Source organism: Zonotrichia albicollis, chromosome 14 (genome assembly GCF_047830755.1).
Source record: "Zonotrichia albicollis isolate bZonAlb1 chromosome 14, bZonAlb1.hap1, whole genome shotgun sequence".
NCBI classification, from domain to species: domain Eukaryota; kingdom Metazoa; phylum Chordata; class Aves; order Passeriformes; family Passerellidae; genus Zonotrichia; species Zonotrichia albicollis.
In genome coordinates this window covers 8,336,946-8,352,148 of record NC_133832.1, presented here as the reverse complement: position 1 = coordinate 8,352,148, position 15,203 = coordinate 8,336,946, and the positions used below count along the sequence as shown (strand labels likewise).

Genomic DNA, 15,203 nt, shown 5'->3' with positions numbered 1-15,203 from the left:
AGTAAATATTTGTTGAAGACTTCAAACAATCTACTTTGAGAATTCAGATTGTTAGCTGAATTAAAAAGGTATAGTCTGCATGCAATAGTCTGACTCCAAGTAAACTGGGGCTCAAAGCAGGTCAAAGTCATAAATAAATTCTTAGGCTCAGAGAAAGCCTTAGTCATTAACAAGAGCACAATAGCTGGAAAAACAGTATTATTTGAATTTGAATTCCAAAACTGAAAATGTTGCTACATGAATTAATCTACAACAATTGGCAGAAAAAATAACAACAGTCCTCACTTGCAAAAGCATCCTCTCTATCTCATTACTTTTATTAGAGAACTCTCCTGAAGCTTTTCCTCTACTAATCTGCATACCCTACCCAAAGGGAGACTGAGCCAGGGAGTACAACAGGAAAGATATAGCAGTCCTATTTTGATGAACTAAAACTACTGCCCCACAGTTTATCTTTACTACTTTTGCAGGAATGTGATTTTCTGTTATTAGTGCTTGGCACCAGAGGTTACCTACTGCCACCAAAATTGCTAGTAATAGACAGAGACTCAAATCCACCAAATCAAGGTAAATATAAGTTAAGCAAAGGAAGACAAGTTACATTTTTTATCCAAAACTACACTTTCCAAGTCTTGTTACATAAAAGCTCTCACACTGCATTTCCACCTGAAATCCAGTAAGTTCAGTGTGTTTTAGGAGTCCCCTTCTTTTCTTTTCAAGTCAAGGGAGAGACAAATCACCACACAGGACAGACCTGCAGCACTGTCTGCAGTGTCAATAGCTATGGTGACCCACTGTAAGGGTTTTCTCCATTTATGCAGTGGAAAAACTCCAAAAACCTCTGCCAGCAAACATTTAAGAAAGCAGCCGAATCTTTGCCTTTGCAAAAGCAGAATAACAAAATTACCCAAAGATACCTAACAACTATGCCTAAGCTGACCGTGCAGGGACAGCTACCAGCATTCTCCTGCAAAAAACCTCTAGAACAAGTTGTTATTTTCAGCCCAAGAACAGGACACAATTGCCAAGGCTACTTATCTTTTGCAAGTTAGGCAGAAATACTCAGCTCTTTCCAGCACCCCAGAACTCCCTGTCTGTAGAGCCTTCCCTTCTGCTAAAGCTCCCAGTCCACAATCCCCTCACCCGTCCAGGCAGGCAGCCTGCTCAGTCTGCCAGCTGGGAATGAACCACAGCTGATTCCCAGCACCTCTGCCTTTTTACAGTCTTGGCCAGCTGTTCTTGCAGGACTTTAAAGACCAGGAAACTGCCACCCTGCTCCCCATATAAAAAGAGGATATGCCCTCACTGTAGGGGAATTACCAGCTTTGCTGTGCTTGGCCAAGCAGTGTGCTGGCAGAGCACACAACCCAAACCCCTGTAAAACATTTGCTTTACACAAAAGCAAGCTGAGAATAGAGAAGTGGAAACTGTCAGATATGCCTGAATCAGGCACACAGCATTACCTTTATGCAATGTGACTTTGTCTCATACTGAAATAGGGCACGGCTGAATTTGTAAATAGCCTAGCATTCACTCCTCTGTCCTTGTGTAAATTAAACAGGGACCTTTTGAACGACAGTTCTGGTGTCCTCTGCAATCTCTTCTGGAGGCTCCACGTGGAGCCACCTTGTCAGGTGACTGAGATCTTCCAACTCCCATGCCATGAAACATAGCAGAGATGAAAGCAACTTGGAGCCAATGGTGAGATATGGTGACATTGGAATATGGAAGCACTGACAGGAAAGACTTTTGTAGCTACTTCTATCACAATTCTTCACGATTTGGTGGCAATGTAAAAATTAAACTACTTGGTAAAGCTTTATTTGCATTGTTGTCTTATAGAAAGCTTTCCTTTGAAATGGAGCATTACATTAGTCATTTTGGGTTCAGCTGTAACAGAATCTAATCTGGGCAGCTGCAGTCCTGACTATTAGCTGCTTTTATGATATTGTGGATGTTTTTTGAGTTGAGCCTTAATAAAAACTGTTACAGTATGAATATGTATGTATTTCCTGTAAAATGGATGCAGTCTCCAGTCCCATTTGTGTTACTGCCCATGAGCCAGCCATGTTCAAGGTCCCACTTGTACTTACACAGCAGAACTTAGCATGGCTCTAGCAGTTTCTCAATGAGAGTGGTTTTATTGAGAAAATGTAGCCCAAGCTTCCCTGCTAAATGTCATTTATTTTATTTTTGATTTTCCCACGTCACTCATGTCCTTGTTTTGCCACCTGCTCTATCTAATGTCAGCATGTAATTTATGAAACTCTGTAAGAAGGATGGAGACAATCTCCCTCTTACTGTTCAGTACAACACAAAGTGATCCTGGGTACAGGGACACAGCCATTATATGGTTTCACACTAGATCTGGAAAAAATCTGACTGATTTGGTACCATTGAGATTTCTAGGTAGTTTAAAATGTGCCCATTTGTTTTTGCAGTGCAAAAAGTCACCGCCAAGAACAAACGGTTCCTTGAAGTTAACAAAATGGGGATCAGAAGGCTGCTGCTCCTGTTCAAGTCATTTGGAATTTTGCTACTGGTACAACACGGCTGAGATTTCATGCTGGGATCTAAATGTGAATGGCCAACCCCATGCCAGAGGGGAAGCCACACATCCTTTTTTGTTTTGGTAGGCTCAATTGCAAAAATAGTTAAAAGCAAGACCATGCAAAAGTCACTCTGCCTCAAAGGTGAGATTTCCTGAGGGAAAAAAATGGTCCTGACTCTCCATTAGCAGTGATGTGTCATGACTGATTTTGGTGCAGGTGCAAAAGAGGGCAAAGAAATGGATCTAATACATTTCTCAAAAAAACAGGACTCCCAGGCTTCCACTCAGATATCATGAGATGCCAAGTTTCTGCTGACCGTGCTTAAACATGTTCTCTTTGCATTTGTCTGTGCCAAACCATGAACACTATGTAATTCTAAACTTTATCTTGATAGTTATTTTTCTTTTTCTCATTCATACTCTGACTTATGTATGATTTATAATGTTTCTACTGGGAAAGTTTCATATGCAAGTAAGCTTTCCCTTGTGAGAGTTTGTACATTACCATTTGGAGGCATCTCTTTACTTCTACTATAGTAATATTTCCTACATCAATTTTAAACTTCATCATTACTGGAAATTGTCTAGGTAATAATTTTAAAGATGTTAAAGAGCTGCTGGTATTTCATGCAAAAGCCTGACAAACATTCCATTAAAAATTGTGCTGGTGATAATTCATCCAAAGGCACTCTTTTCTAATTCCCTTCTTTTATTACAGACTTTGCCACCTGAAGTTACACGATTTCTAAATACATGATTGGCCCCAGCTCCTCTTGTTTGCATTTTCCCCAGAGAAAGATGCTGAGTCAGACAGAGATAAAGAAAAAGAACCTTCTAACACAACTAGTCATCCATGGTGTTCAATCCAAGATAAAGAGGGTTGGGTTGCAACAGTCTTAGAAGCTTTCTTTTTATCAGAATCCTGCAAAAACCTCATATTGAGACTTCCCACAAATAGAAAAGAAATAGCAATTTTATTGGTACCAATGCAAGCTCATCAGCTCCAGCTCATGCTATGCAATGAGCAAAAATGAGATGGCAACAACAAGGAGCATAATTTTCACTTCACTCAAGACCTTTTTTTCAGACATTTTCTACTCATAGTTACCCTTATTATTATTTGTTTTCAGTCACTATTCACACACTGGGCATAAAGCATTCAACTTTTTATGTCTATATATTTTTACCTACCTTTTACTTTCATAGGTATAACAAATTAGCTACATTTTCATTCAGTTCTTTCACTACCATGTTGAATTTAAACAGACAGTATTCAGATTACATGGATTAATTAGATGTTTTATTAAAAAAAACCCAGGAAAATGAGTTGCAGAGTATAATATAAAACACAGCAGGCTTTGACTTTCTGCCTGGAAGCTGTTTAAAAAAATAATAATAATTAAGAAGGAAATGAAGAGTACACTGTATTCTGTGCATAAATAAGAGATATTAAAGGCAAATATTTGCTTTTAGATTATGATGAACTCAGATTTACACCAAAAAAAAATGGACTTGAGATGTTAATTTAGCTAAATATGAGCTCTAATCAGTCATTCCTCCTGCATCATCTTCCATGGCTATGCATAATTATAGCAGAGGTGCTCATACTGTAACACAACCTTTCACTGTAAGCTACAGCCTGAGGATGTTTTCTCCCCTTATCCTTGAATCCCCTTTGCACAGCCCTAAGCCCCATCACACATTTAGAAGGAACAGTTCAAAAACTAGATGGAGTATAATAAATTAATCTGGACTTAGTGGGTGGATAAAAGGTCCAGCAGGGGTTTGTTACAGACCCTGGGGACAAGAAGAGAGAGGAAAATGGAATACTGCACAATGACATTAGTAAGGCAAACAGAGATAATACTCTGTGTGCATGTGTCTGTGTGTGTCTGCAGAGTGCTGGGGGAAGGGTGGCATCAGTATTCTCAGCCTTGAATCATCTTAATGTAATAAGGATTGAATACTGCCAGCCTGCTTCCAGAGAGCCAAGGAAGGAGTGTTCCTACAGCCCTCCTTACATTATCCCACACCACCAAAGCACAGACACAAGAGCTCTACAGCAAGAAGCAAACAGGGTTAGCAAGGCTCCATTCTGAGCACTCCTGGGAATTGGAAACCTTTGTTCTCTGACCAGAGAGGGAAGGTGTGCACAGCCTGCATCAACTTACTATGGTACAACTTCATAATAGGAGATGCAAGAAGGAATTCTTGTGCTTTTGAATAACAGGTAAACACAAGTGTTAGATACCATAAACCAGGTTTGTCCTGATATATACTCTTACTTATAGTACTAGTGCCATATCAGGTTTAGAGCCAAGGCAGCTGCACTGTTTGGCCAGCCTTACCACCTTTCCAAGGAAAGATTAAACAATAAAAATGCTTCTGTCCTACTCAAAAGTTGTTAAATGGGCTCTCCTTTCCACACAGACTTGGACTTCCTACATGCTATGAACCATCTTCAGGAAGATCTTCAAGGTAAAAGTGTATAATTTCTTAAAGGAAACATTTCAGATTGCAGAGAAGCACACAGCAAAATAGTGCAAGGAAAGAAAGAGGGGGTTCAAATAGATTGAGAATTGCATTGCCAGAAACATACAAACCAACAGGTTTGGAAAAGTAATTTCTGATGATCCATTTCAAACTTCTACCCAAAATATGAAAGGTATGAATGAAATATTCCTGTCTTGAATATATATTCATCACAACTCAACATGCAATATGCACTTTGAAATTGAAATGAAACAAAACTAATGTAATTGTAAAACATGCCTAAACAGCAGCTGCTCTTTATTTCCTTTTTCCACACCTACTGTAAGCAAGGGCTTGCCATAGCTCATGCAATTTGGGTCATTACACATCAGACTACAGATGCCAGTTATTCCCATTTTACTTTTCCAGCAAAATTCTGGATGACATCTTCAGCCAAACACAAGGAGAGGGAGAGATATATTGTACCTTCTACTCTACTGGGATCTGAGAAAACAAGTTGAAGTGCCTTCTACCACTACTTGCATTGACCAGATCCTCTTCTCAGCTCTCCTAGAGCTGTTGAGGAAAAGCAGGGACTTTAAGGAGGTTCATGTGGACACTCATATTCTCCCCATGTCCACTCTTTTCTAGAAAACTCTCCCAACACAGCAGACGTATGCTTTTTGAAGAGGAGCTTCCAATTTTGAGCCTAGCTTTAGTTTAAAAACATCATTTTTCTTGTACATTCTCTCAAAAACTGCATCTGCAATGGAATCTTTAGAGTGCAAGAATTATGTGTGGTTACTGGCTTAATCTCTGCTGGATTCCCAATGGTCTATTTTTATCTCGTGATCTCAAAACAATTTGAGATGTTGCACAACAACCAACAGTTCTGATGCAAAGAAATGGTAGCAATGCAGTTTTTCAAGTTAAAAATCTGGATATGATGCTGGATTGGCAACATCTGACTGGCTGAAGATTGTGAAAGAAAGAGTTGAAGTAGAGTAAAGGATGTTACCCAGAACAGCTAGAAGTTAAAATAAGCCCAAGGTTATCAGGTCTTCAGCAACATCTTACATATAATAAAAAATACAAAGCTATGTAATTAACTGGACAGTGGAGAACATTTCCAGAACATGCAGAGAGTTCATTTTGAAGTCATAGCAATTTTCTTCATCTGCTGGGACTGCATCTGTCAGTTGCCAGAAAGTACTCAATGCTGACTATCTCTATTCCTGCATAACTCTTACAAAACACAAAAAGAACACAAACAATGTTTTTCCTTTAATCTGTTTGTATGTTTCAGATAAAGCTATTCTGATAGTTTAAGACTATTTGTTCAGATTGCACAAGCCATTCAGTGCCAGAGTTATTTAAATCCTGAGAAGAGGTACTACAATAGATAGAAATGTTGTATGAATAGAACATAAATGATGATAATGGAAGGGCTGATTCAATAAACAGAAACTTCAAGCTGAAAGCATGAATGAGTAGGCACTGGATCTCCAGCTCCACTGATGTGTAACATGGGGTCACAAAAAAATAAGGGCAAATGCTCCATGTTGCCCTGCCTAGATTTATCCCATGCTCTGAAAACTGGACACTGTTGGATAAGCTACTGGAGCTGCCACCTTGCAGATGATATTTGATACTGACAATCTAATCATCTGCAGCACTTTTTGTAAAGAATAAGGAAATAGCTGTAGTGAACTGGCCTCATTTCAGCCGGCATAATTACACCCTGCACACCTATGATTCCTTTGCCTTTTCTTAGGGGAAAAAGAGAACATGTTCTTCCCTTGCTGTAAGCCTTTTGCCTAGGAAATCTCAGCTACAGCTGCAATCATCTTGTGCCTAAGTTGATATCAAACTGTTAAATTTGCAATGTACTTTGAGATCGTTTATTCTAAATCTTAAAATTATTATTGCAGACATCTCAAAGGACTACATATTCCACCCTGCATGTTCCAATAATGAGGCATGAAAGAGTAAACTGAGAGTTTGGTTTCTGATTCCTTCCCCTTTTTTGCCCTGCCCATTTATATGCTTTGAAAAGTGAAGTCATAACACTGTCAGAACTTTTTTTTTAGTGGTTTAATAAACATGACATGCTTGCACTTGCTTTGCATTTTAATAGCAATGCAGTGGCAATAAGACACTTCCACAAATATAATGCATGCAATTATATAGGGTTTTAAGGGCTAACTTTCTGTCAGGCATATATACACACACATTTTAAAATTCTTTTGTTCAAAACCTAAAAATCCCTTCTCATTTTTCACTTTCTCATTATGGGTACCTGATTGCCCTTCAGGTGGAATTTGAAGGGCACATACCACTTAGAGCTGTTAAGAGCCAAATCTTTGTGACTGTATCATTATAGTTAGCTTCAATGGAAACTTTTTAATGGCACCAGAAGAGTTTCTATGGAAGTGGTCACATTGTTGATCTGACAGTATTTAATCTTTTTCTTCCTTGAGGACAGCTCCAATATGAAGGATCTGTTCCCTAATCTGCATATATATATACACACACAGCTCTGCTTGATTGTATTTGTATTTTTCCTCTCCAGCCTTCTCTTAACTTCAGTGCTCTCCTACATTTCAGTATACACAGTGAAATGCACCTTGACTGTGTCCAGGGTGTGCTGCTGCCCTGGTGTGCTGTGTTTCAGTGTTGTGTGTCTGGTGCCTTGACCAGCAGACAGATGTGACAGAACACTGAGGAGTGACCACTGAGAGCATCAATGCTAAGAGCGACCATGGCCAAGCATTTTTAACACAAGAAGTTTGGTTCAGGATTTTAAACTCCCCAAGTATTGCAATGGCCTGTCCAGGGTTTTTGGTTTGACCCATTTTAAATATCTTGTGTCTATTATGTGAGTAGACCTTCATTAACCTGCCCTGAAGTTCTTAAAAATTAAATTAAATCTCACTAGAAAAGATTTAAGTAGTAAAGGGGTAGTTTTAGTTCTCAGGGATATAACTTGTACGGTGTTATGCTTCTGATTTTGGGCCATCATCCCACCCTCTCTCTTGACAGGCTCGGGGTGCCATTTCACTTATTTTTATTCAGAAGTAAATTGGATGACCAGGAATTAAATTAATTCCAGAGTCTGGGTCAAAGTGCATTAAAATAAACAAAAGGATTCATATTAACTTTAGTAGAATACCTGCAACATTTAGCAGGGCACTGCAGTTAACATAAGCCAAAATATGCACATAGTTTTAAAGGAAAAGCTTTAATATTCCATGCTATACTGACAATATTTAATCTATGTTTATGCTAAGCAGCATAACTTTCTTTTATATTTCAGATGTTAACATTCATAAATTTACAGTATAACACTGTATTTTGCTTTTGCATTAGGTTCAGCTAGATTGTTATCTTGACAAACATTTTCAAAGATTTTTTACTTACTAACTCAAGAGACTACAATCAGAATTTTTCTGCTACATACCTTCACTGGTCTAGGGATTATAGGCTTGAGCAACTTACATTGTATAATAAGCTGCCAAATGAGATGAGGTAAAACAGTAACTCCACAAAAGGATCTAATTCAGTGTACTTACTGTGTGCTAGCATTAGTCAGTGATTAGGTTATTAAATCCTCTCTAATTATTATTTGAAGCTTTTCATAAATAGCTTTTTGCAAAATGGATCTTATCTAAAAATTTAATTTATTGGATGTTTACAGGCTTAAAAAAAGTGATTTTATGATATAAACCCAGAATTACTTCCTTTTTAAATAAACCAAATTGGTGCTGTAATTGAGATGAGCACGCTAATTTTTTTCACACAATAATCTGATATGGGACTTTCTTCTCTCAAGAGACTTGCTTGATCTGCTCTTTATAGACATTCAGTCTCTGTAAATATGCTTTTGGTTTCTTTATCAGTAATAGTATTAGACCTGAATGCTTCAGTATACAGTATAATGGGATATTAAAGGGCTTTCTGTATATGTTTTAGACAAGCTAGTCTAATAGAAAGCTAGTCTAATAGATAGAAAATCACATTGCTTTCTTTCCCTTTTTTTTCCCCTCTCTGTCATTGTTTGCCTTTTCTTCCTGCTTGTACTTTGCTACTGAACCATCTGACTATCTGTGTTGCCATGGGAAGGACTGCAATGCCATAAATTCAGAGAAGATAAGTTCCTGTGCTCGTTTTTTTTTTTCATTTTATTCTTAAACAATCATTAGCACAGGTTAGCTGCTTTCATAAGGGTGTTCTGGCACTAGAGGAGGATTGTAAAATATTCATTTCTGGAAAAGATACAGCAAAAACATTCTACTTGTTTCATAGAAAGGAATCAACCTACACAGCAAAAATCCATGCTTCCCAACTTGCAGATACCTGACTACTGAGAGCTGAGCCAAATTATGGGCAGTCATCCATCTAGTCTTATGGTAGCTAATGTGAATTTCAAAAAGGCTACAAAAATGAGTTAAAAACACGTTGAATCAAAAAAAAAAAAAAAGTGTGCTGGATGCCTCAGAGGATTCGTGATGCAATTCAGAGGTTTTAATTTTCAAATGACTGGTCAAACACTCCACAGGCTGAAATTTGCCACCTTCTAAAATCTCTGAAGTGTGGTTCATCCACTCGGAGCCCAGTGGCCTCAGCTCAGTTGCCAGTGCCAGATCTTCCCATCAGACAAAAGACCTTCCTTGTGCAAGCAGGCTCCCACTCAGTGGGCTCGAAAGGCAAAGGCCAGAACACCTTCCAAAAGCCTTCCAAAGTCCTCCAAGTACCATTGTAAATAACAGACCTGGGTTTGCTCAACAGAAAACTCCTTGAGCCACAAACTAAATGTCTTTGGACAATGGGGTCCTCAAGCCAAATCTATTGAAGTAAAAGGGAATGTCCCAGCAGGGCATGGCAGAATCGCACACTGTGATGGGATCACAGCTCCTCAGGTAAAGCCAGACCAAGTGCCTTTGCATGTCAGAGTAGGGTCCTGAGTGCTGAACACTGCAAGGGCCAGTCAGATCACCAGGTCATATCCCCACAGTACCTGCTTTTCCCATTCCAGATCAAGACTAGGGGCTCACACCTATCCCCCGGGACAAGTTCCAAAGCTCCAAACAGGCAAAATGAAGACCCTCACTGGTACTTGGCAACAAACACAATCTGGCCCTGCTTCTGTCACTGTATTAATCATCAGTGCTGACATGAGGAACAGCTCATTTTGACCAGCAAACAACAGAAATGTGATTCAGAAAATACAGGGAGAGACGTGCAAGGCTCAGGAAGCCGAGTGTAGACTCACCGTCCTGTCTGCAGCCACACGCTAATCTCACGTTTGGCTGATGGCTCTGTGCTGAGCTGCTCTGTTCAATATTTTGCATGTTGATTGGCTTGTTATTCACTTCTGCCTCTGCTGGAAGCCAGACTAACCTGTGGGGGAAGTGCAGAAAACAATTACAGTATATTGAAATGGTCATACAAGTGCAGTACACTGCAACACTTTACATAATTTATTAGGTGTTACTACACGCACTGGCACTCACATGACAGAGATCTTAACAAGATCAACAAACAGGACAACATCTGCATTCCTGTAAGAACATTTGAGATGAAAATTTAACATTAAACCAATGCTGTACTTACTGCAGCACAAACACTGCAATAAAGTGGTCTGCCTTGACTTGCAGTGTATTATGTTAACGTAGTATGGTTGCCTGAGTAAAACAGAAATGTTCATTACAGCAGCAATTAATTGCTTGCTATTTTTGAAAATTAACAGTTAATATATTTTTCCAAACCAATCCAATTCAGTGCTACTCTGAATTTTCATGCATCATTTCTTTATTTTTGTCCCTATTGTGCACACAAGGTCAATTAACTGGTAAATATAATTATTTTACAAACATAGCAAGCAGCAGCTATTATACATAACTTATTTGCATATTTCCTTGTTTCTGAAGAGTACAGTGATGTTACAGGTCTGAAAATCTTTGTAACTCTAATAAAGTGAGAAACTGGTTTTAAGTAAATCTTCTGTTTCAGTAGGTATTCTAGTAAACATGCCATTTCTTAGATATAAATCAGCAAGTAGAAGCTGGGTTGCAGATTTCAGAACTTGTCTCATTTGCATTTTCAAAACAGAATGGAACTGAAAGCTTTCAAGCTTTATTGTTCAATGCCACAATTCTGTTGCTCTTTGTAAACGAAACGGAAAAGAGATGTATGTGAATATATCACACATTTTGGGGTAAATGAGTTTTTCAAATTGTAAATGAATATCATTGTTTGTAGTCACCTTCACAGCATTTCTGAAGTTGAAGCTGTTGAGCTGAATTCTGACTGAATTTTATGAAAGATTTCAGGAAACATGACTCACAAGATTTTAATGCTGGCAGACAAAGACCCCTTTCTGACTCTATTTTTGATTTCCAGAGTCCCTTTAAATAAAGAAGACATTCAAGACTGAGGAACAATGGAGAACAGCTGCAAGGATGATTTCTTTTAAAAGGAGAAATCAAAGGGCAGCACTCCTAATGTGCACTATATATGGCAATCTCTTTGGCTGAATATTCAAGGACTGGCTGGTACTCACATGCTGTGCTGAAGCTGTGTGGCTAGAGAGGCTTTCCTAGACATATTTCTTGATGACAACTGCATGCTGTTGGATTTGTTTCAGTGGCTGTGAATCTGTGAGCCATGCATATTGTGTTCCATTTGCCACTTCACAAGAAAAAATATTTAGTGAGCCTATGGCAAGCAGGACACCTCATTTGTGCTGATTGGGGCAGATAGGGTGATTTGTAGATTCACACATGCTGAGCTTCAGGCACTTTGAAAAAACTACATTGGGCAAATTTGAGATTTATGCCCCAGCCCCAATGCAATTCATGTGTTGGGGTGCTCCTACTGAGAGCCACCAATGGGAGCTGACAGCTGCACACAGTGCACTGGAAACATTTTAGAGCTTGCTGTAAAGAAAATAGAGCAGTCTTCGCCTAGCAGGGAGGAAAATCGATGAGTTGGCACTTGGCAGTGGTGACCAGCAGGAGGATGCTTCTGATGAATGCTGAGTCATTGATTTCCCTCCCTGATCAGCAGCAGCTGCTCCATTCACACTGCAGAGCCTCCTCGCTGTGACCACACGTGTCAGCAGCCTTTACTGGCATTAAGGCAAGAGGTATCAGCTGACAACACACCCAATTTATGTATTTTTGGTTTCAATAGCACTACCTTACAATTTCTAAGTTGCTTCTCAGCTAGGGCACCTAAAAAGACATTGATATCAAGGCAGGAGTTCCAATAGCACAGGCAGCTCACAGGTACAGGCAGTATTTGCACAACAGATGTGTGAATGTCACCCAAGCCTTCGGTTTCTTTTCTCACCAGAAGACATAAATTTCATAAACTCAGAGCACAGCCAAGCAAAGAGGTTAAGACATCTTCTGAGAAGGTAGGCTGCATGTCAGCACAAAGCTTACATGTTTAAAAGCAGACATGTGCAAATATGCAGATGGACTGGGCTCTGCTCATGCGCCATGCCCTCAGCATGTGTGCTATAACATGGTATGGCTGAAGACCAAAGCATAATTGTAGTTTGCAATTTTATGACAGTAAAAAAGCAACAGGTAAAACAGGTGAGACTACAATGAATGACTACAATGAAAGTGTAGTCAGAGCAGGTTATTACAAATCTCAGCATTTGATGAGGATGTATATATTTCTTAACATGTTCCATCACTTGCTATATTGTTTACATTGCCGTAATTATTACTTAGGAAGCTAATGTGTTTGTGTATCTGTTTGAATTGATCTCTAAGGAAGCAGTTTACATAAGGAGAAAAAAGAAGAGAGGGGGCTGTCATGAGATAAATGCTGTTTCTCAGGATTAAAATCGACTGAAATACACTATTTATAGTCAGGCACTTCACTGCTAGTAGCAATGCTGAGCCTCTACATTTCAGGTTCCATTCATTGCAGAATATGCATGACTTTGCCTCAAAAACACTCGCAGAAAAAGTCATAGGTCAGGCTTCTGTGCTTGAACTGGTATTTTAGCAAAAGCTCACGTGGCCAGCCACAAACCCATTCTCCCTTAACTCTACTGTGCTTGTCCTCTGAGAAAGAGCCTCTTCACCACAGTGACAAGCCTGGATTCAGGAGAGCCCATCACTGGCAAACTCTATTTTCCTAGTTAATTCAGCTGCAGATCGAAAATTGATCATTTATAGTTTGCTCCCTGCTTTCATAAGGCACAAGTCTACTGAAATTCTTTTGCTTTTTCAAGCCTGACCTGGCTTCAGTGAGTCCTTGTTAGAGCTGCATTGAATTCAGTGGTTTCAGTTTAGATAGATTTCTGGAAAGTGTACATCAGTTACAACATCCACTCAGGTTAGAGGGTTTTTTTGAGTTTATGAACTCTAAAATTTAAGATAAGCATCACTGCCAGCACCTTTCCTTTGCCTTATCTGCCTGTATTTCTGAAAGCCTGCCTTCACTCTGCTGTGCCTGGGGCAGCTGAGCAGGCTCCTCCTCATACCAGTGGCTGCATTAGCACAGAAGCTTTCAAGGATAACTGCTGCTCCTCGGGGAGCCCCAGAATAGGAGCAGGCAAGAGTGCTCTCATTCTTTTATTCCTTCTCACATCTGGGGCCTGAAGTGTCTTAGGCTGTGCTAAAAATCTGCTAACTTAAGAAACAAGTCTCTGAAATCAGATCGTCAGCTATTGCAGGTAATGAGCTGTGCAACTTCTGAAATCATACACGTATCACTTTCTTTAAAATTGTTGACCAAGGGTATGAAAAATACAAAACATAAATAGCAAATGAATTCAAAAGTATAATGTGACCCTGTCTCATGTCTGAATTTCTTTGGTATGATCCACATGGACAGAAATGACTTGCATGTTAGCAGTTGCCACTGATGCAAGGAGCAGTGTTCTTGTAGGTCTCCATTTAGTTTGCCAAAGATTTTAGTAAAATACTGACTTTGCAATTTGAAGGCCAGGTTCTGGTACTGACTGATGAACAGGTGACAAGGAATAGAAGAGGAATCAAATGAAAAACAAGGAACATGACAGATACTAAATAATTTCATTATTGACTAAAAATTAAAGAATATTCAACTCAGGGCAGAATTCAGAGAGAAGAGAATACTTTATGTGTAAAATGTTTTTAACTTCTATAACCCTGATCAGGAGGAGATATGCTACCCATAAATAATGAATTCTCAATACATATTATGCATATTGGGACACATAGTCCAAGTTTCCAGTAACAAGAAGTTTCATTAAATAGATGTTCCAATGAACAAGATTCTGCAATGTTTAGATCATATCTGACTAATAAAATTAAAGATTTAGACATAATTAATATAGATCCAGACATTTACCTAATTAAATTGAACAGGGTAGAAAGAATTGATTATACATTTCCTTATGAATGAAAATAAACACACAAATTAGTGTTCTTCTAAAGATAATGTATAACTCTAATGCTTTGATGATATAAATCTCAATTTTTTAAATGTAAGATTGCTACTGATCAGAAAAAATGTATGTTATTACAGTTAGTCAGTCAGATTGTCCAAATCAGCATAGGAGTTGATGGAACAATGACAATTTACCATATCTGAGAATCTGCTCATTGTCTTCAACCAATGAGGAACACAGAATCAACATTTGTAAAGAGGAACAGTTCCTTAGAGACACTATCAAAAAAACCTTTTTCAGATGAAAAATGAAAATCAAAGATAACACTGCAAAGGCTGTCACCATAACCAGTACTCAAACAGCTTTAGTATATGTAAAAGAAGAAAATTTATCTGAAAATAAATTCAAGAAAGGCTTCCCATAATGATGTGAAATTCTGAGAAGGGGTTTAAAATTTTTCTTGAGCTCTTGAAATCAGATAAGATCCTTGAAAATACACTTTTTCTAGATGGGGTAACATTTGGAGTCATTATATTGTGTGTATCCCTTTCTGTTACATTCCTGAAAATAAAATCTGAGTATTCAAGAACAGCCCCAAATAGGCTGCCTTTTGGACACAGAAGACATTCTTAAAATATATTCCAAAAACTCTCAAATGTTCAGAGAAACAGCTGTTCAATCTTATGTCATATCACTACACCATTCTTGTTGCAAAAGATAGAGACCTTGCATAATCAACATATTTTCCTGGCATGGTCTCCTATCACTCCTGTTCTCACTCTC

At 38.7% G+C, this 15,203-nt stretch overlaps 1 protein-coding gene across 3 annotated transcripts in view; it reads right to left on the bottom strand.

Annotated features, from left to right (window-relative positions):
* MAMLD1 (mastermind like domain containing 1) overlaps positions 1 to 15,203 on the bottom strand; it is a 244,679-nt gene that overhangs the window by 165,015 nt on the left and 64,461 nt on the right. For all 3 annotated transcript variants that reach the window (XM_074551738.1, XM_074551736.1, XM_074551739.1), the window contains exon 3: positions 10,296 to 10,423. The gene's annotated coding sequence lies outside the window, so the exon portion shown is untranslated. The remainder of the gene's footprint in view (positions 1 to 10,295; positions 10,424 to 15,203) is intronic.